Genomic DNA, 20,700 nt, shown 5'->3' on the forward strand with positions numbered 1-20,700 from the left:
GAGAGTTCTTGTTGGTAACCTTGTGAGTGAGTGACACACCACGAGCGTTAGACAAAAGCTAGGTTGGAGAGGGTTGAGAGGGATGAGTCGAGAGGTGCAGGGAGCGTCCCCTTTCCCCTCGGCGTGATAGATTCTACCTCCGTTCCTCGAGTCCTTTGCGGCCATAATAGAGTGAATGGTCTAAGGGATGACCCTCCGCTGGGGGCTTAGTTGCGCGTGCAACGGAGTGAAGCGTTGAGGTGATCTTAGTATCTAGGGCTTAATCGTGGTTAGGGACCTTCCACCGGACCAAAGGGTTAGGTCTATAATTAGGAAGAGATTTATCACTTGGAATCCCTAGAGCTCATTGCAACTCTATTCGAAAGTGCGAGGTTGAGAGGTTATCTAATCTCTCCTCCGGGACATGTATAGAGTTAGGCATAGTTGACCTTAGATTTGGGACTATGTATTCAAGGATTTCCACGACTCACCATTGCATTGATTAGGAAGCATAATAGAGGGTTCTTGCACTTGGAACAATTGTCCTAGGCGGAGCATTATCCGAGTACCCCATCTTTATCGATTGCCTTACCTCCTCTTTCACTCGTGCTCTCTTACTTATTGTTTTTTACTTTGAGAATTGAATCATTGTCACACTTATCACTACTGATCTTTCACATAGCTAAGAAGCGGATTAAGTGTTTTTAATCCCTACTCCCTGTGGATTCGATACCCGCTCATCCGGGATTATTACTTCGACAAACCCGTGCACTTGCGGGATATACGCAAGGGGATCTTGTCAAGTGGACACATGAAAAGATGAAAGTTGTGCTCAAAGACATATGAGTGTATGCTAACCTCCACTATGTTTGATGTAATATGTAAATTGAAGGGGTACAAAGGCAGTCACACTCAGGTGTTCCGACTTGTGCAAGACTAGCAAGAGTCCCGTCAAATGTGCTTTTACTTAAAGATGCAACACGATCTACAACAAAGACATGCGCCTGTTTGTGTTGCTTCGATTAAAAGTGTGGATTTGGGAGTATTTTGGCGGGGGTACTGTAGCAGGAGACTGCAGTAATTCAACGAAAATTTATTGTAGCAGTTACTATTCACAAGCCGCTGAAAAACCATGTTCAGCTGATTCACACCGACGTGTGGAAATTCCACACACCCGTGTCGATTCCTGATTTCAACCCTATATAAAGCCGCGATTCAGCCCGATTTCATAATCTTTCTTTCCATCTTTTCTCCATTTTTTGAGAGGCTTGCAGCTAAGGTTTAGAGGGGCATTGCGAAGGCTTTTGGAGTGGTTTAACGGCTTCCACACCGCTTTTCTCTTGGAAGATAGTTATTGGGGGAGCTTTCTTCAGCACCGATCCGGCAAGGTCCTAGACTTGACAAGGAGACCTTTGGAGAGGATGAGACTACTCCACAAGACCATCGACACAAATACCGAGGGTGTTTTTCTTATGGATTACATGTTTTAACTTTCGATTTCATTATTGATTGTATCTTGCTCTATGGAGAGTTAAACCTCATACTTGGTACTTGAACTTGTAAACCCTAGGATGCTATTGTTTCATTGACATTTTATTATGTTTTTCTTAATTGATGTCTTTAATTGAGTTAAAATCTTGAATGCTTGTTGATTGATTTCCCCCTTAGAGTGACACTAGGGTTGAGAGTCTACATTGGTAATCCTTGTGAGTGAGTGACACACCATGAGAGTTAGACAAAGCAAGATTGGAGAGGGTGGAGAGGGTGAGTCGAGAGGTAGTGGAGTGTCCCCTTTCCCCTCTGGTGTGATTTATCCTACCTCCATTTCCTAGAGTTCTTGGTGGTCACAATATAGTGAAGTGCTAAGAGAGGAACTCCGCTGGGGCTTAGTTGCGTGAGAAACAGAGTGAAGCGTTGAAGCAATCCTTAGTATCTGGGGCTTAATCGTGACTAGGGGTCTTTTACCAGGACCAAAGGGTTAGATCTACATATATGAATAGGATTTATCACTTGGAATCCCTAGAACTTCTTGTAACTTTGCACAGTGTGAGGTGTTGAGACTGAGCGATTTCTCCCCCGAGACATAGTGTAGAGTTTGTAACGGTTAACCTTAGGTTTGGAACCGTGTATTTTATGATTTTCAGGACACATTAAGCATCAGTTAGGAGATGTAATAGTTGGTCTTTCACTTGAAGCAATAACCCTGGGGGAGCAATGTCTGAGTGCCCCACTTTCTATCGACTGCCTTTTCTCTCATTTTATCGTGCCTCCCTTTCTTATTTTCTTCAGTCTCATTCACAGTGATTTTATCCACACCATTACTGTTTCATCTTCACTTAATTAAGTAGCAATCTTTGTGTTTCTATTCACTATTCCCTCTGGATACGATAAGCCACTCACCTGGAATTTATTACTTCGACAAACCCATGCACTTTCTATCTTATTCTTTTGTAACACCGCAGAGCATGAAACATCTAATATCACAGATGCACACTCCTCTAAATTCCTCTTTTTAGTCAAGAGGTCTTTGAGAAACTTTGCATAGCGAGGCATTTAGGACAACACCTCCACAAATGGGATGTTGATGTGCAACTACTTGAATAGACCAAAGAACTTCTTGTATTGCTCATCATTTTGGTCATTCTTCAACCTTGAAGGATACGGGATTCGTGGCGTGTAAGGTGGGGGTGCCACCTCATTCTCTTTAGTTCTCTCCTCAACCTCCATGACCTCAGGTGACTCAACCATTACCTTCTCATTAGGGAGCCTACTCTCAACTTCATGACCATTTCTCAAAGTGATCACCTTCACATGCTCTCTTGGATTTGTCTTCGTGTTGCTAGGCAAACTGCCTTGAGGTTTCTCCAAAAGTGACTTCACAATTTGTCCCATTTGGTTCTCCAAGTTATGCAACGATGTGGTGTGGTTACGAAGTGTGGCTTCAACAGATTGAAATCTCATATGCGATGATTGAATGAACTTGGTCAAAGCCTTGTCTAAACCAGTCATCCGGTTCTCCAGCCATGAAACTGTATTCTCCATGTTCGGGGCTTGTTGTTGTTGTTGGAAACATGGTGGTGTCATAGTCTTCTGCTATTACCCTTGATTACTCAAAGAAGTTTTGGATGGCTCCTCCATCCCAGATTGTAGGTGTTTCTATATGGATTTCCTTGACCTCTCGTTGCATTGCCTACAAAATCCACTTATTCCACTGAAGTTGTACACTAGTAGCAATCAGGTAATCAGATGGAGCATGTCCTTCCCCACACCCAATGCAACTCATCACTGCCGCCCATATAGGAGAAGTAGAGTATCTAACTTCTTGCTCAATGACTCAACCTCTGCCACTAATGATGTAACTACATCAATCTCATGAAGTCTGGCTACTGATGAGGGTCCCGCAAGCGCACGGGTCGTCAAGTAATACCTTGTGTATGACACAAGGGTCATATTCCCTATGAGTGTGTGCTAACTCCCACCTTGACCTCCACACCCGGGATTACCCCAGGATGCCATTCACCCCATACACAATGAAAATGGCATTAAAACGCTAAAGACACCCTCAATGATCAACTAAAAGTCCTTTGGTTCCTAGATAAAACTCTAACTTTTAGGTAACTACGCAGCAAGCTTCAAGGGAACAAGAGAGATATTTTATTTCTTTCACACATATATACAAACATAAACACTTTTTTTTTCTTTTTTTTCTGTGAGTCTGACTAACATAGACTACACAAAATTTTTTTACAATCTTTCTGAAGGATGCACATGCTGATTAGGCACAAGAGCCACCCAACGTATTCGAATACATTCTACAAGGACGCATTCATGCTGTACTAGCAGAGGAATACTGTCATAGACTCATTTTTTTTCCTTTTCCATCATTTTTTTCTTCTTTTTTTCACATATATACTGTATCTCATGTCCCTGGTATAGACTTGCTACAATAGTTCACTGTAAGCTATTAAAAACAATAAAGGAACCCGAAAGCTCTTAAAAGTGCATTGAAGATAGAATTTAACAAATTAATGCCAAAATCATAATGATGGGTTGGTTGGAGTGTACAAAGTAGAAGTGCTCATGAACATGTATATAGGAGCACTAGAAATGAAATAGAACTACATTTAAGCACAAAAAATTACCACTCACAACTATCATTCTACCAATCTAGGAAGTCCTTAACAATGAAAACATAGATATCATAGGTGATTCATGCATGCAATTGTAAAATTTTCCAAAGTTCACAAAAATTTACTCCCCACTTAAAGATGCACATTGCCCTCAATGTGCCTAGGTCAATAGAATGCAACAGAAATATAGACAATAAAGATATAGCAAGAAGGGTTTCGTGAACTTCCCCGAGTCTCAATGCATAAGTCTTGAAGTCCATGAGATCGGGGTGGCCACCAATGATTCCAGTAGATGATGGAGAAAGAAAGTGTGCTTGATGTCCTAATTCCACCATGCAAGGTAGAAAAGAACATCATCTCGAGGCATTTATTCACACACCCAACAATACAAACACAACAAACAACTAACAACACAAAAAGCAAATCAAAATATAGAAATATAAATAGAAAAAACAGAAAACAGAGCAATGTCCATGTGATGTGAGCCAAAAGTCCTTGTCCTTGAGTTGGTAGCAATGGAGAACCAATACTTGTCATTTGTTACCGGGTAAGGAGAGTCTTATGTTAGGTCTTTGAATCCAGGTGTGAGCGTGTAAGCTTCCTTGAAGAGTCCCAAAAATACACCCAAGTGATCTCGCGTAACCCGGTGCTTCTTCCCAAATGCACGAAGAGATGGAACTTGGCTGGTGAGTGAATGGACGATGCTTCGCAACCTCGATGGTGCTCAAAATGTTTCGTGTTAATTCCTTATAGGTGGGTTCTTCAATGGGGAGTAACTTGTCCCACCCGTCATGGGAGATGAGCTCCAAGATAGTGCCATCCAATTTCAAGCTCTTCAGTACATCCCAATGTATTCTCCGAATGGTGCCGAACTCTTTTGGCGAACCTTGTCTTATCGGTCTCGTTCATAAACTTTGACTTGTTGGGAGGAAGAGAACCATCCCTCCTAGCTCTTTCATAAGCCATTTTCTTCACTCTCATACATACAAGATCAAGGGAAGATCAATTAACCAAGTTTCACAAAAATTAGAACTCAATGGAATGAAAACAAATGAAAATTGCTCAGTGCTACAGTAAATCCGAAACAATTTTGCAAGAACCTCGCTTGTAAATGGAGCAAACCAAATTTACAACCACTTTATTTCATTCCACAAATGTTTTGGAATCCAAAGAGAGCAAAAATCCCAAAGAATCAACACCAAAAATCCCTTAAAAGCCCAAGGTCTGAGTGATGAGAGACATACCTTAATCTTAGAGTATATGGGGTGATTCAAAAGCTTAAATCGGTCAAACGAGTGTTTAAATCTCGAAATTCCTTCACAAAATAAGTAAAGAAGAGGGTGAGGGGCTGATTTAAAGTCCCCATCGCATGCCCTTGCTTGCATGCTTGCACCCGCAAGCATGCCCGGTAAGAGTCTTAGTTTGCCTTGTGGGCAAGGCTTGCGCACGCAAGCCAACAAGGCAAGAGTCTCGATATGGCTCACGGGCTTGCTTGTGGGCGTGAGCTAGCCCGTGAGCCACATTTTCTTCACTTGTGTGGTATTTTGATGGCTCAGAAACATTCTCCAACCGATTTTCCTTCAATATAGCCTCCTCAAGACCTTGAAAATAGTGAAAACAAGGCCAAGTTAAACACATAAACACTCAAGATTTAATCTTCATGGCATCTTAGCATCAAACAACTCAAGGCATTCACAACAACATGAATGCAAAGTTAAGTAGAAATGAAGAACAAAGTGACTAAAACATGGACATCAACTACAGAACATAAACTACAAACACTCAAAGAACTTGTAAATGAGAACTCTAAGCATTAAAAGAATACAAAAACATGAATGTAAAGAGTTCAACAGCTTGGGTTGCCTCCCAAGAAGCGCTTGTTTAACGTCATTAGCTTGACGTACTTCTTTCTTACCTAAGGAGGCTTGAAAATGGTGTGTTCATCCCTGCTTGAGGTTGCATAAGAACTACCAAGAAATAAGAACTTGACAACGCCCCTTGCTTGTGACCCGCAAGTGCACGTGTTTGTCAAAGTAATAAATCCCAAGTGAGTGGGGTATCATATCCACAGAGAGTAGGGAATAAAAATACCTAAATTGCTACTTAACCAAGTGAAGTTGAATAATGATTCTGTTCATAAGATGTGATGTAAACAGAAAAAAGGAACAAGAATGAGAGGCACAAGTAAGTGAGAGGTGAGGCAATCGATAGAAATGGGGTACTTGGACAATGCTACCCGCTAAGAATTATGCTTCAAGTGCAAGACCTATGATTATACTTGCTAATTAATGCTCAATGAGTCATGGAAATGCTAAAGCACACGGTCCCAAACCTAAGGTCAACCGTGACTAACCCTGTACTGTGTCCCGGTGGAGAAATCGGTCAGTATTAACACCTCACACTGCACAAAGTTGCATGGAGTTCTAGGGATTCCAAGTGATAAACCCTATTCCTATGTGTAGATCTAATCCTTTGGTCCAGGCGAAAGACCCCTAATTACAATTAAGCCCCATATACTAAGGTTACTTCAACGCTTCACCCTGTTGCTCGTGTAGCTAAGCCCCAACGGAGTTTATCCCTTAGCACTTCACTCTATTGTAACCGCAAAGAACTCTAGGAAATGGAGGTAGGATAAATCACATCGGAGGGAAATGGGACGCTCTGCTACCTCTCGACTTACACTCTCAACCCTCTCCAAGATAGCTTTGTCTAACTCTCATGGCATGTCACCCATCCACAAATATTACCAATATTGACTCTCAACCCTAGTTTCACTCTAAGGGTGAAATCATTCAACAAGCATTCAAGATTGGAACTCAAATAAAAGCATCAATTAAGGAAAACATAATGGAAAGTCAAAGAAACAATAACATTCTAGGGTTTACAAAATCCAAGTACCCACTAGGGGAGTACAATACAATCGACAATAAAATCAAAAGTAAAATAAGCAATCCATAGGAAAACCCCTTCGTGTCGATGGTCTTATGAAGTAGCCTCATCTTCTCCAAAGGTCCCCTTGTCCGGCCTAGGGCACACCTCGCCGGATTGGTGCAGACGAAAGCTCCCCCAATAACCTTCTTCCAAGTGACACGCGATGTCGAATCCGGAGAACTACTCCAAAGACATGCCAAAAGCCTCTAAAAACCCTAGCCGAAGGCCTCTCAAAAGATGGAGAAAAGTTAGAGAGAAGGGGGAAAGAAGATTCCCAAAATCAGGCTGAATCGCGGCATAAATAGGGCTGGAATTGGGCATCCACACACCCTTGTAGATTTTTGACATCGGCTTGTGAAATTTTCATATGGCCGTGGATAATTTCCACATGGCAGTGTAGATTCTCTGGAAATCTGATTTTCGGCCAGCTGTGAACAGTAACTGCTACAGTGTCTTGCTTCATTGATTTGCTACAGTACTCCGCTGAAACACTCCCAATTCCACACTTTTCATCGAGACAATATAAACGGCAACATGTTTATACCGTAGATCGCAACTCTTCTTCAATTAAAAGCATCGTTGGTGAAGATCTTGCTATCAATGAACAAGTCAGGATACACAAATGTGACTGCCTTCGTGCCCTCCAACTCAATGTAATGGCTTGAATACATGGAGGTTGGCACACATTCTCGTATCTTAGAGCCTCACTTGTGTCTTCTCGTTTGTTCCTTCCAAGATTTCACCAAATAGTGCATTCACGATCTACTTTTGGCTTATTTTCTCAAAACATAGCTTCATAATCCTACATGCACAAAAGGACACATACACATATATTAACGCTCAAACATGATAAAAGTAATGCTTATTATAAGGAAAGAATACTTCGCATTCTTAACACACAAGCACTCATCACCTCTCCGGCCACCTTGAAGCCCTAGATGATGATGGTGAAGAATGGTGGCCAAAACGTCCCCTCAAATGATGCCTTAACCCCCTTAAAAAGGTGATCTCGAGATGGCTCACGGTTAGCATACAGGCACTATAGCTGATAAGCAAATGGGCTAAAAAATCAATAAGTTACTGCAGTGAAACTGATACAGTACTGCGGCAATCAAAATTCCTTGTGATTGACTTCACGGCTGTGAAATTTCCCATGAGGTTTTCCATACTTAGGATTTCTTCAAAGTCTTCATGCTTGTACATTCGGGGAACACATGTTGAGGACATTTCCACAGGAGATCATTGAACCTATCCCATGTCTTAAAAAGGGACTCCAATTCCATTTGCACAAAAGAGGATATTTCATTCCTGAGCTTCGCAGATTTTCGAGGAGGGAAATATCAGGCAAGAAAAGCTTCTACCATCTCCTCGCAAGTAGTGATCGATGCTCTAGGTAATGAATGTAGCCGTGGCTTCACTTTGCCTTTCAAGGAAAATGGGAAGGCTTTCAACTTGATGGCATCCTCCGTGACTCCATTACTCTTGAGCTGTAACTGGTGGCCGCACAATACTAGACTACATGCCAAGAACTGTGGGTCTTGTATAATCTGAGAGTGTCCTCTGTTGCTCATGTTGTTCTGCCATGTTATCAAACCCTTCAACTTCTATCTCAGCTTGATTTATCTGTTCTTGTACAGGTTCTTTTCCCCGTCTATGACTTATCCTTCCAATGTCTAGATTACCTTAAACCAATGTCGAAGGGTTGCCTCAGGTCATAACCTGGAGCTACAATCAAAGAAAGAAAAACAAATCAGAACAATGGAAGAATAAGAAAGTGTGAAATAGACAAAGTGATGAATGGCTAAAATAGTAAAGTGCAAATGCTTCAAAAATGCCTACTCCCCAGCAACGGTGATAAAATCTTGACACACCCCTTGCATGTGTGTACCGCAAGTGCACGGGTTGTCGAAGTACTAAAGTACCCCAGTGAGTGGGTAGTCATATCCATAGGGAATAGTGCTTAGAAACACAAGTATTGCTATTTAACTATAGTGAAAGCCAAGTTATGATTCGATTGAACAATATCATTACAAATAAAAATAAAGAAAAGTGAAAAGAAAGCAATAGGAGTAAGGAGAAGTAATCAATGGAAAGATGGGGTACTCGGACTTTGCTCAAGACTAATTATTATGCCTCCTAACTGATATTAAATGAGTTGTAGAAATCCAAAGACACATAGTGCCAAACCTAAGGTCAACCATGACTAACCCTATACTATGCCCCGGCGGAAAGGGATACTCTCGACGCCTCACACTCTGTAAGGTTGCTTGAAGCTCTAGAGATTCCAAGTGATAAACCTTACTGCCTAGTATAGATCTAACCCTTTGGTCCATGGGAAAGACCCCTAGTAACGATTAAGCCGAGCACTAAGGATTACTTTAACACTTCACTCTGTTGCTCTCGCAACTAAGCACAGTGGAGTTTGTCTCTTAGCACTTCACTCTATTGTGACTGCAAAGAACTCTTGGAATGTGGAGGTAAGATAAATCACATCGGAAGCGAAAGGGGATGTTCTACTACCTCTCGACTTACCCTCTCGACGCTCTCCAACCTTGCTTTGTCTAATCCTAATGGAGTGTCACCCATCCACAAGGATTACCAATATAGATTCTCAACCCTAGTGTTAATCTAAGGGAAAATCAAATCAATAAGCATTGAAGGTTGAAACTCAATTAAAACATCAATTAAAGAAGCATAATAAGAGTCAATGAAACAAAACCATCATTTGGTTTACAAGTCCAAGCACCCATTAGGAATTTAGCTCTCCATGGAGCAATACACAATCAACAATGAAATCGAAAGTAAATGCATGCAATCCATAGATAAAACCCCTTGTAGTCCGTATCGATGGTTTTGTCGAGCCACCTCATCTTCTCCAAAGGTTCGCTTGTCAAGACTAGAGCACATCTCGCCGAATCAATGCCGGCGAAAGCTCCCCCAATAGCCCTCTTCCAAAGGAACTCGATGTCAAAGGCCGTAGATTTGCTCCAAAAACCTAGCAAAGGCCTCTCCAAACCCAAGCGGTGAGCACCTCCTAAGATGGGCAAAAGATGTGAAAAAGATCTTTTTATAATCCTCAAAGCGCTGTATTTATAGGGGTTGGAATTGGGCATCCACACGGCCGTATGGATTTCAAGGAATTAGTTTTCTGTGAACTATGAACAGTAACTACTACAGTGATTTATGCCCGTAATTTATTACAGTGAACAGCTATAGTATTTCATTAAAATGCCCCCGAATCTACTCTTTTCATCAAGGCCACATAAATGGGTACACATCCATGCGGTAGATCGCGTCGCGTCTTCAATAGAACCACATTAACGAAGCTCCTGCTAGTTTTGCACAAGTCAGGATAGATGAGTGTGACTGCCTTTGTGGCCCTCTACCTTGTGTATTCACTTGGCTACCATGGAGGTTCGCACACACCCACATATCTTTGAGCACAACTTGTGTTTTCACGTTTATTCAATCCAAAAACTTCATCAACAAATGCATTCACGATCTACTCTTGCTTCCTTTTTTCCAACTTTGTCTCCACAACCCTACATGCACAAAAGAACACAAATACACAAGAATAAGCTATAAAATATGATTAAAATTGATGCCCAATGTAAGAAAATAATACTTCGTATTACTTATACACAAGCACTTATCATATGATTTTTCACAAATGTCTATATTTGATTTCGAAGAACAAGAAGACCTAATTTAAAATTTTTATACCACAAAGGTCAAATTTAAAATTTGGTGCATCACTAGGATCTGATTTAGAATTTAACCAATTCAAAAATAGAAATAGTAATACATGAGAAAGAGTGGAACAAAGGAAATAAAAAAGAAAGAAAGAGTTTAATCTTTATTGTTTGGTCAATTTTTAGCATGGAAAATGAGAGGGTTGTTTGTCTATGGAGGGGGAAGAAAGGAGATTTATAATAATATGATTTACTAATCATACCCTTAGTACCAAATACAAATGTTACTTATTCTTTTCCAGTATATATACCATTAACATTTCAAAATGCTACTTGCATTATCATGTTGGACAGAAATTGGTCAAGTTAGTCAAAATACGAATTATAATAGCAGTAGCATTCTTCAAAAGTTAACTAAAAAATGAAACAATAACAAAAACAAAACTCGCAAAATAACATGTTTCAAAGTGAATTAGATGATAAAAAAAAAATCCTAACAACTTATTTTCCAATCAATAAAAAATTATTACTAACTATATGTATGCACATTTTTAATATATTAATTTAATAAATAGATCTTGTAGACTAAATATTGATTATAAACTTACTATATAACACGTTCCTTTTACAAAGATATTAAATGGAGATTCATGAACCAATGGCTTTGTAATTATTAAATTATAGCAACAATATAAATGAGATCATCTATGTTATATATATATATATATATAATCTTAATATTATTTAATCCATTTTGTAAATATTTACTATAGATAAATTTAGATGTAAGATAAAAATAATGACCAAATAACAAATCAAATCAACATACAAAATAAGATAAGATAATATTTTAATTATTGATAAAAGCTTAACTACAAACACATAAGACATGAAATAGATATGAAGAAAGTCTGTACTTGAAGATTGGATGTGTTAATGATGATAGTCAAAAGATTTCATCTAAGAATAAAAGGAAAAAAAATGGGTATTTAATCAGAGAAATATAAGAAAGAAGAAGATGATGTAGTGCATATACAGTTGAGGGGTAAGAGAGAGCAACCAAAATTAATTATTAAAGAGAGAACATTACGGAATTTTTGAAGAATTATAAATCTTGTTTTCGAGTTGTATCACCTCTTAGCGCCAAAGACTAGACCTATATCCCATTTCATTATCATATAGGCATTAAGCCCATTTCATAACTTGATTCAAATTAATATATTATTTATAGGTATATCATGTTACTTTCAAAATTAATGGATCGGTTTAATGCCACTATTTTGTTGGGAATTTATTGAGGTACTGGATAATTAAATCAAATTTCAACGGACTAACATAGATTGTTTGGTGTTTGAATAGAGTTTTAGAGGTAAGACACATATGGACTAGACATGCCATATGCGATTGGAAATTTGGATGAAGAAACATGGCAAAAGTTAAGGATAAAGGGGACATCAAAGGGTTCAAGGTTTGAAGTGATGAAAAATTTGGGGATTTGATATTATCTAGAGTATCAAGACATCAGAAGTGTATCTATAACATATTTTATATGTTTTTATCCTCTTTCCCAAAATAGATCCTTATCCCAAGAAAACTATTAACTTCTGCTTGAACGTCAAATCTCTTTATGAGCTTCCAATGTTACCAACCTCTCTGTTATCTAATTTAGCACTTTTTATTTTTGTTTCCTTTCTTGATTCTACATTTTATTATTTCTTATCTTTCAATCCACTTTCTTTCCTTTTCATTTTTTCTTTTCTTATTTCATCGATTTTTTTTTCTCTCTTTTTCTTTGATTTGTCAAGACGTTGATAATGAATCTTCCTTATTTTTCTCTTCTTCCTTTATATATAATGCTCTTTTCCTTTGTTTCCTTTCACACTTGTCCTTTGTGTTCATTCCTCTTCTCCCTTTCATGATGATTTGGTTTTTCTATATATATTTGGTAATTATTAGTGTTGCTTACACATGTTATGCTGAGTTGGCATTATTTGTGACATGTGGTAAATTTTTCCAGCTAGAAGATTAACACTAATGTGGAATCAAATCAAAAGCTATTGCAACCGTGGAGATGCTTGTGGAGAATGGTTATAATATAAGCTTCCGTAGTGTTTTGTTGAGGGTAATATTAGATTACTCCCAGAATAAGAATAAGTTAATAAGATTACCTAATTTAGTTACTTATAGTGGAAATATTACATTCCTTAAATATGATAACTTTGGCGATATTACCGGGAATGTGATTATTAACTCAGTAAGTGATATTGTAGAAGTTTTCCACAATCATTAATTTTAAATCCCATAGAATCATGAAAACTTCAATTTCTTTCAAATTTAAAAATAAAAAAATGCCATGTTTTCTCTTTCCCCATATATCTTTTGTACGAAAATATATTTATAAAAATATTTTGTTGGAGATAAGAAAAACATTTGATGTTAAAAATTCTTTTCAATTGTTAAGTTAGAGAAAATAATTATGCTTATTTAAAATAATTGTGATTGTCTTAATTAATATTAATAAAAATTTTAAATTTTAAGTTTTTAAAATTTACTTTTTTTAATAATAACACATATTGATTATTAAATAATTTTGATATTTACATTAAAGCTTATAAAATTTTGATCTATTTGACATCTATTATTTAAGGGCATCTTAGTAAAAAGTTAATTGATAATATATGATTTCCAGCTAACCAAAGATGATAATGTTATCTTCCAACCACATTACTGCGTTGTCAACCAACAAAATCTGGGCAAGGTAATGAAAGATTACCTAGTTTGGTTGCTTTTAGAGTTGGAATATTACATTCTCGGAATTTGATGATTTGGGTGATATTATTTGGAATATGATTGGCAACTCAATGGATGGTTATTTAATATTCCAGGTTGGTGGAATGAGAAATTTTTTCACATTATACTCATTAAAACTCATATAATCCAAAAAATATCAAATTTTTAAAAATTAATAAATAAGAAATTTTACTGTTTGTCCTTTCCTCACAAATCTTTATATGAAATTATATTTATTAAAATATTTATTTGGAGATAAGAAAAAAATTTGATATTGAAATTTTTTCAAGTATTAAGTTGGAGAAAAAATATATATTTATTTAAAATAATTGTGTTTTATTTAATTAATATTAATAAAAATTATTTATTTTAAAGTAAAATTTACTTTTTCTTAATAATGACACATATTTATTATTAAACAATTTAGATATTTATATCAAAATCTTATAGATTTTGATATATTTCGCAACTATTAAGGTTATCTTAGTAAAAATCAAATTGACAATATAAGATTCACAACTAACCAAATATGATAATGTCACATTCCAACTACATTATTGCATTATTAACCAAATAGAATTTACACGAATTCTTGTCAATTTTACTTGGGAATCACATTGCTCATAATCCTGTTCCTGATGGTAATGTTAGATTTCATGAATCAGATGTTCTCAAAATGTTATTATTGGGAAGAACTAAAATTGGCATGTTGCAAACAAGTTTGAAACAAGGAGGAGAGCATTAAAAGGGTTTAGTACTTATACACTTAAATAGTTCACAGGTGGGAGAATCTTTAATTGGGCATTAAAGATTTATAAGGATTTGTATGACATATATTTTGACAAAGAGTGCTAGATGAACACTATGGGATAGTGGAAGTATATATTATAAATACATTAATAGGATTGATGTATTCGAAAACGACTGGCAATAATTTAATTACATGGGTTTTACACATTAATCATTAATGATGGGGATTAGGGGTTATGATCATATAAGTGAACTTTAGACCTAAGGTATTATGATAATAATGTGCTTGTGACGTCTAGTCTATTTCTAGAGTCGTTAGACTCAGTTTACCCTTTTTGTAGAGACAACCTCGAAGTGTACGAATCTCGAGCAAGTAGAAGTTATCAGTGATCACCAAGAAGGAATTCATTCTATCGGAAGTTAATGAGTTAGTATCCTACGCAATAATGAGTATGTAAGATTAGAAGACCTTGACCAAGGCAGGCAAACTAATCAAGTGGGACTCGAAGGGTAGTTTGATAATCTTACTCAACTATGGTCATTTACATATGATCATTTAGTGAGTTTGATGATTACCATGGCTCTCACTCAGTTGAGATACAAGATTGAAGGATTTATACACACATATGGTAATCATAATCGGAAAGGTTCATTATGATCTATTCATTCGTATTCATTTGGGCTATGACGTGGGGCCATGGGGCCTGTTAGGTGTTATCCACATCCTTTGGTATCCTCCCATTGCCAATGAAACCGAACCTAGAGAGCCACGTTTAAAGGAATTAAAAATCAGTCTCATTTTGACTGTAAGGGTAAAATTATCAATTTATAATTTTACATAATAGGATTAGTGAAATTGTAAATTGGCTTAGGGTTTTTGTCTTATGTTTAAATTTTTATTGACGTTTGTTGGAGTCGAATAATGTTTGTCATATTTATGAAGTTTCATATTTCTGATGGACTTCATAATAGGATAATATTTATCATGTTTTATGAAGATTTTATAAATATGACTCCACTCTAACCCTAGAGAAAAAGAAGTATTAACTACATCCTCTTTTGAGAAAAATCCTTGATCTTTCAATTAGTTCCTCTCTAACCCTAGCCACTATTTGGAGAATAATAGGAGAATGTTTCTAAATTCCAACGTCAAATCTAGAGTTACGAGACCTTTGTTCAAGCCTAAAAGATATACGACAATCCTAGAAACAAATTTGGCACATCAAAGGAGAGAGTTTGGAATGCCAAGGGATAACTTTCCATACCTTTTTAATTAAATTAAGGTGTTCATCAAATCAATTAATTGATACTACAATTTTAATTTTTGCTTCCATGCTTCTGATTTTTTTCTACAATTTGTGATATTTCCTAACATCTATAACTTAGTTAGCGTCAATAGGTGAGCAAGTTACAGCTTGGTTGCGGCAGCATATTTAGAAGGTGTTAGATTTTGAAGGTATCAAGAATCATGACAGAAGAGGAAGGTTTCAAAAGCTTGTATCCTTGAAAGACTTTATAAGACTCGACTTTAGGATTTAGGATGCATGTGTGAGAGAGAGAGAGAGAGAGAGAGAGAGAGAGAGAGAGAACTAAAAGAAAATGTGTATATATCAGTCAATCTATAGGGAGAGCTTTTTGTTTGTGAGGATTATGATCTTGGTCGAGGGATGTCATGTTGACAGGAAGTCAATTCCAGCAGGAGGTTGATTAAGGATATTCAAGGATGAGATTGTGTGTTAATCATCAGTGAGTGAGAGGGTGTATTTTTATACATCGTATGACAATTAAATCTAGTTTTTGCCTCTTCTAGTCGATTTCTTCTCTTGGCTTGGTCCCTTAAATGTAGGCTTATGGTGTTGAACGACACTACCAAGTAATTGTGCCTCTTCCTTTCTTCATTGTGGTATATGTCATTGCTTGATTATTGAAAATTACTAACCTATAACTAGAACAAATCTAATGGTAATATTATTTAATTTATAGTCTGTATTAAATACTATGGTAACTTGGTCTTAGGAAAGGAAATATATTGGGATGTTCTCTCTAACTATAGGTGTTAGATCCTTATTAGCCACTCATTGTTTCCGTATATGCTTTGCTAAGCTGCAGTACATTTCCATGATCTTTTACATATTTTGGTTGCATATATACTAAAACATAATTTTGTACCTATAAGATATCCATGATGATCTCATGTTTAAGATCCATTTCTATCTTTTGATATAAGAATGAATTATTGATAAGCATATAATATTTCATTGCCCATTCTAACTATAGATCAATCCATAAACTAAGTCTTCTCAATTAGTACAATGGTCTTACATTAGTGACATAATTATGAGACTACTCATCTCCTTATATGAGCATGAATGGAATGTGTAAATATTAATGATATCATTAACTACACTTTATAATTTATTTATGAGGAATGGTTTAGATTTGAATTACAATGAATTGAGCTTCATTGGCATGACGTCATTATAACCCTCAATCATTAAAGAAATTCATGTTAGTCCTTTTCTTTAATTATTCGTAACCATATACAAAAATAGAAATATATGGATGTTAAAGAAAATTATAATAGCATAAGATATCAATCATAACATGTAAGTGATTTGTTTTTAGGCATAAAATATCTAACAGTACTGACATAGTTATCCTCTTTGAATCAAATCCTCTTTGTTATACCTATTCTTATAGGGATATTGGTACTATTTCAAAATTTTACCCAAGCTACAATGATCCTCATCTGAGAAGGTCTTTTCAAGATTCACTGATCCTAAGTCTACTTGAAGATTTCTGCTCGGCTAATTTTCCAAGAAGCATAATTTTGAAATCAGACTAGCATTTTTCTCTTTTCCCATTTATTAATATGAATTCTCACTTTCTTAACTTATCTTGTGATTTTTTTATCATATTTCCTCCTTTTCTCAATTTCTGTCGCTTCAGTTTATCTAGTCTTACTCCTTAGATCCTTGTGGCATTTTATTTATTACTATGCTCAAGTTAAAAGCCTAGCTAGATCCTTTGGCAATCTCCTGGGAAAGATCAATTTAAAAGAATACCATAGAAGTCCTCCAATTAATGTAGTTATAGCAAAGGCCTGCTTAACATATGAGACTTTAAGTTTTTAAGGATTAAAGCAGTATATGAAACTTTAAAGGCTCTAGTCTTCTTGTTACTTTACATTAATCAAAATGGTAAAGGTTTTTTCTACTTCTTTACTACTAATAAAATGGTTGATGAAGATTTCACTCCGCCCTTCAAAGGAAAATATAGATCACAAAAGAAGACCTTAAAAACTATAATTGGACCTTTCCTCTTAGCTTCATTAGGAACACTTGGTATATTATCAAGTATGATACTCCTTAGAGAAGCATAACACCTTAGTGGACTCCCAATGGTTGACAAGGTATGAAACCCTGTAGTACAACTTAATTGATGGCGATTGAAATCCTCTTAACAGTTGAGCACTAAGAATTCTATAATTAATAATGGAACAGCCTGGAGGAATGGTTCAAAACATTTATTCATGTTTAGTGAGATTCTCTTGAGATGATTTATAAATAAGTTTTCAATTCAAGACCTAGATGATATTGTGTGCTAGAGTTTTTAATTCAGTTATACTTGGCTTATTTTACTCATTCTTTATTTTTTGATTTAAGTGTTTGACATATTTTTTTGGCCTGACAAGACTTCATCCTTTATAAAGGTTAGAATACATATTACTTTGTATTATGAGTGCTCAGGTAAGGATCTCAATTTTTTTCTTCTAAAACCAGATACATTATGCTTAATCTTCATAAGTGTAAAAAGGGTTGACCTTGATGGTATATTTCAACTTTCAAATCTCTATTATACTCAAGGGTGTTTCTTAGGCTGAGGAGTGTTGGTTGTCTATTTTCTCATTGCCATGATTCTTATAGCTTCTTATTTGTGCTTTCTCATAAATGACACCAAAATTATTGATGCAAAAATCTGTTCATATTTTTCTATTAGCATAGATCTTAGTTAATGAGTTAGATAAAATAGAAGTGAGACAATGATGATGATGACGATGACAATGATGATGATGATGATGATGATGATGATGATGATGATGCATCTTTTCTTCATGAAAGATCTAATTTCCTTTGACCACTCATAATTGATGTCCTATTAACCATTTCCAAGGATGCTCTTATGCATATCACTCTTAAAGAAGAAGGAAGAGGAAATTAATAAAGAAATCAGGTTTGAAGTTCTATACAATTAGAATTTGAATTCAACTTTCCCTTACCTTGATGATGATGACCCTTTTCAATTTCTTTCTAGCTTAACTAGTTGAGCTTTGCTACCTTTGAGATCCATCCTCCGCTATTAGATGGCTGACCAAGCTTTACTTCCTCTGGATGCTCATTTTCCTTTTTTAGATGATTGGTCAAGCTTTATTGCCTATAAAGGTTTATTCTCATATATCGGATGATTAATCACTTAGAGTCTAGATTAGGCCACCTGTTTGTAACTTAGATCACACCATGTGTCCAGTCATTATTTTCCACATCAGAAATATAGCATATGTGTAATTATGCAAATTATTTTCTAGTCACAAATCTTCTTTAACACCAGAAGATGAAACTTTTCATTACATGAAATATTTAGAAATAGATGCCATGCTAAGATTATTAAATAACTAATCCAAAATAATTTTAACAAAATATTAAATATTTTTACTTAGCTATTTGTTTACTTTACTATGACTTTATTAAGAGTAATTATCAAAATAAATAATCGATAAATTAAGTATCTAAACTAAATATAATTTTTAATCTATATAACATAAATAAAATAAAACATTAATACAAGAGTAACCATATTTCTAAGTATTAGACTCTCCAGTTATAATTTAATAATAAATCACAAATGTTAATTTCTCCATGAAATATCTCTATGGTTTTGAAGGAGAAAAGTAGCTTATAAAAATACTATCCTAGAAACCAGATAACTCATTATAATTTTTTTGGAATTATATTTAATGATCAGTATTCAATATTTTTACGGTATTCTCTTCTATTTCATATTCAAACTTTGTACCATCATTTCATTTTCATAGATTACCATGACTTTTCCTTAATTAGTAGGCAATGCCATATTGCTCATCTTTTATATATCTTTTTGGAATGAGGTTATGACTGATTACTTGATCATTCAAGATGCTACCTATTTACTAATAATTCTAATATTCTAAGAAGTCTTGTTATTGCATCCATGAGAGTGATGTCTTAATTGAAAAGTGTTTCGAATAATAAGGCTATAGTAACGTAGGAGTTTGAATCACTAGCAATTTTTGATAGCATTATGTGATGCTATAGTAAACTATGTTTCACAACATAACTTTGGGTACACTTCATGTTAATGAATGTCATGTGGTTCAAGATAAAAAAAATTATTGTTTCTACTTATCTATAAAAATGGTTGAAAACATTGAAGTATTTATTTTGTATTGTTTAAACTATGTTTAAGCTTTGAATTTATTCTTAATATTTGATATAAAGATTTATAAACTTTATTGTTCTAAACCAATTTATAGATTACTTAATGGGCTAGTAAGATCATGGATTTATTTTAAATCCTTTTCAGATCACGAGTGGTAGACCGGTGTGGATCTTGAAAAACTGTCTGTAGATATTGCTTGTCCTATTGTAAAATTTGAATTCTTGTCATTATCTGTCCCTATGTCCTTGTATTTTGTATTTTAGACTTTTTGCATCCCCGTAATTTGTACTCTGTAGAGTCTGTAACCTAGTCACTTAGTTGGTTTGTTATAAGTTATCTGCTCTGAATCAGGTTTTGAGGCCTTGCAGGCTTATGGGGTTTACGCCCTGTGGGTCTGCGGCAGTTTGTCTTCGCACCAGGTCCAGCGAGCGGGGTTTGGGTCATGACAGATATAGAGAAATTCGAGGTGAGTTGATTGACTTCATTGGTATTTACTTCTGTACACATGAGTTCATTGTCATGCCGATGGCGATGACTTCCGCCGTTGCTTTCCTACCAGTAATCGTGATCCCAAAGGGATTTGGCGCTGGTGATAAGGCTTTGTACATGGTGTGCATGGATGAGTTCGTGGCTGGTGGGAATGCGACATAGTTTCCTTGTGGGCACTTATATCATAGGGATTGCATTTTGCCCTAGCTCGCTTTGTGGAACACTTGCACAGTTTGCCGGGATGAGCTACTGGCTGAGGTTAAGGTGGAATGGCTTTGGTGTCTTTGGTGAGTGGAACATTGGCTCTGATGTTCTTGGAAAGACTGGTTCTGGTGGAATGGTTGTTAACTGAATTGGTTGGTGTTCAAGGTATGTTATAGTTATTGTGTTTTCCCAGTTTAGTATTTGTTTATAATCATATAGCAATGAAGAAGGGACACACTTTTATCTTGACATTTGTAATG

The 20,700-nt window shown here is 35.9% G+C and overlaps 1 non-coding gene across 1 annotated transcript; it reads left to right on the top strand.

Moving 5' to 3' along the window:
• Positions 1-8,249: 8,249 nt before the first annotated feature.
• Positions 8,250-8,356, top strand: LOC120255640. Its single transcript, XR_005535064.1, has one exon. It is a non-coding gene; the product is annotated as a small nucleolar RNA R71 (small nucleolar RNA).
• The last annotated feature ends 12,344 nt before the right edge of the window (positions 8,357-20,700 follow it).

The sequence above is a fragment of the Dioscorea cayenensis genome, unplaced genomic scaffold (genome assembly GCF_009730915.1).
Source record: "Dioscorea cayenensis subsp. rotundata cultivar TDr96_F1 unplaced genomic scaffold, TDr96_F1_v2_PseudoChromosome.rev07_lg8_w22 25.fasta BLBR01001116.1, whole genome shotgun sequence".
NCBI lineage: Eukaryota > Viridiplantae > Streptophyta > Magnoliopsida > Dioscoreales > Dioscoreaceae > Dioscorea > Dioscorea cayenensis.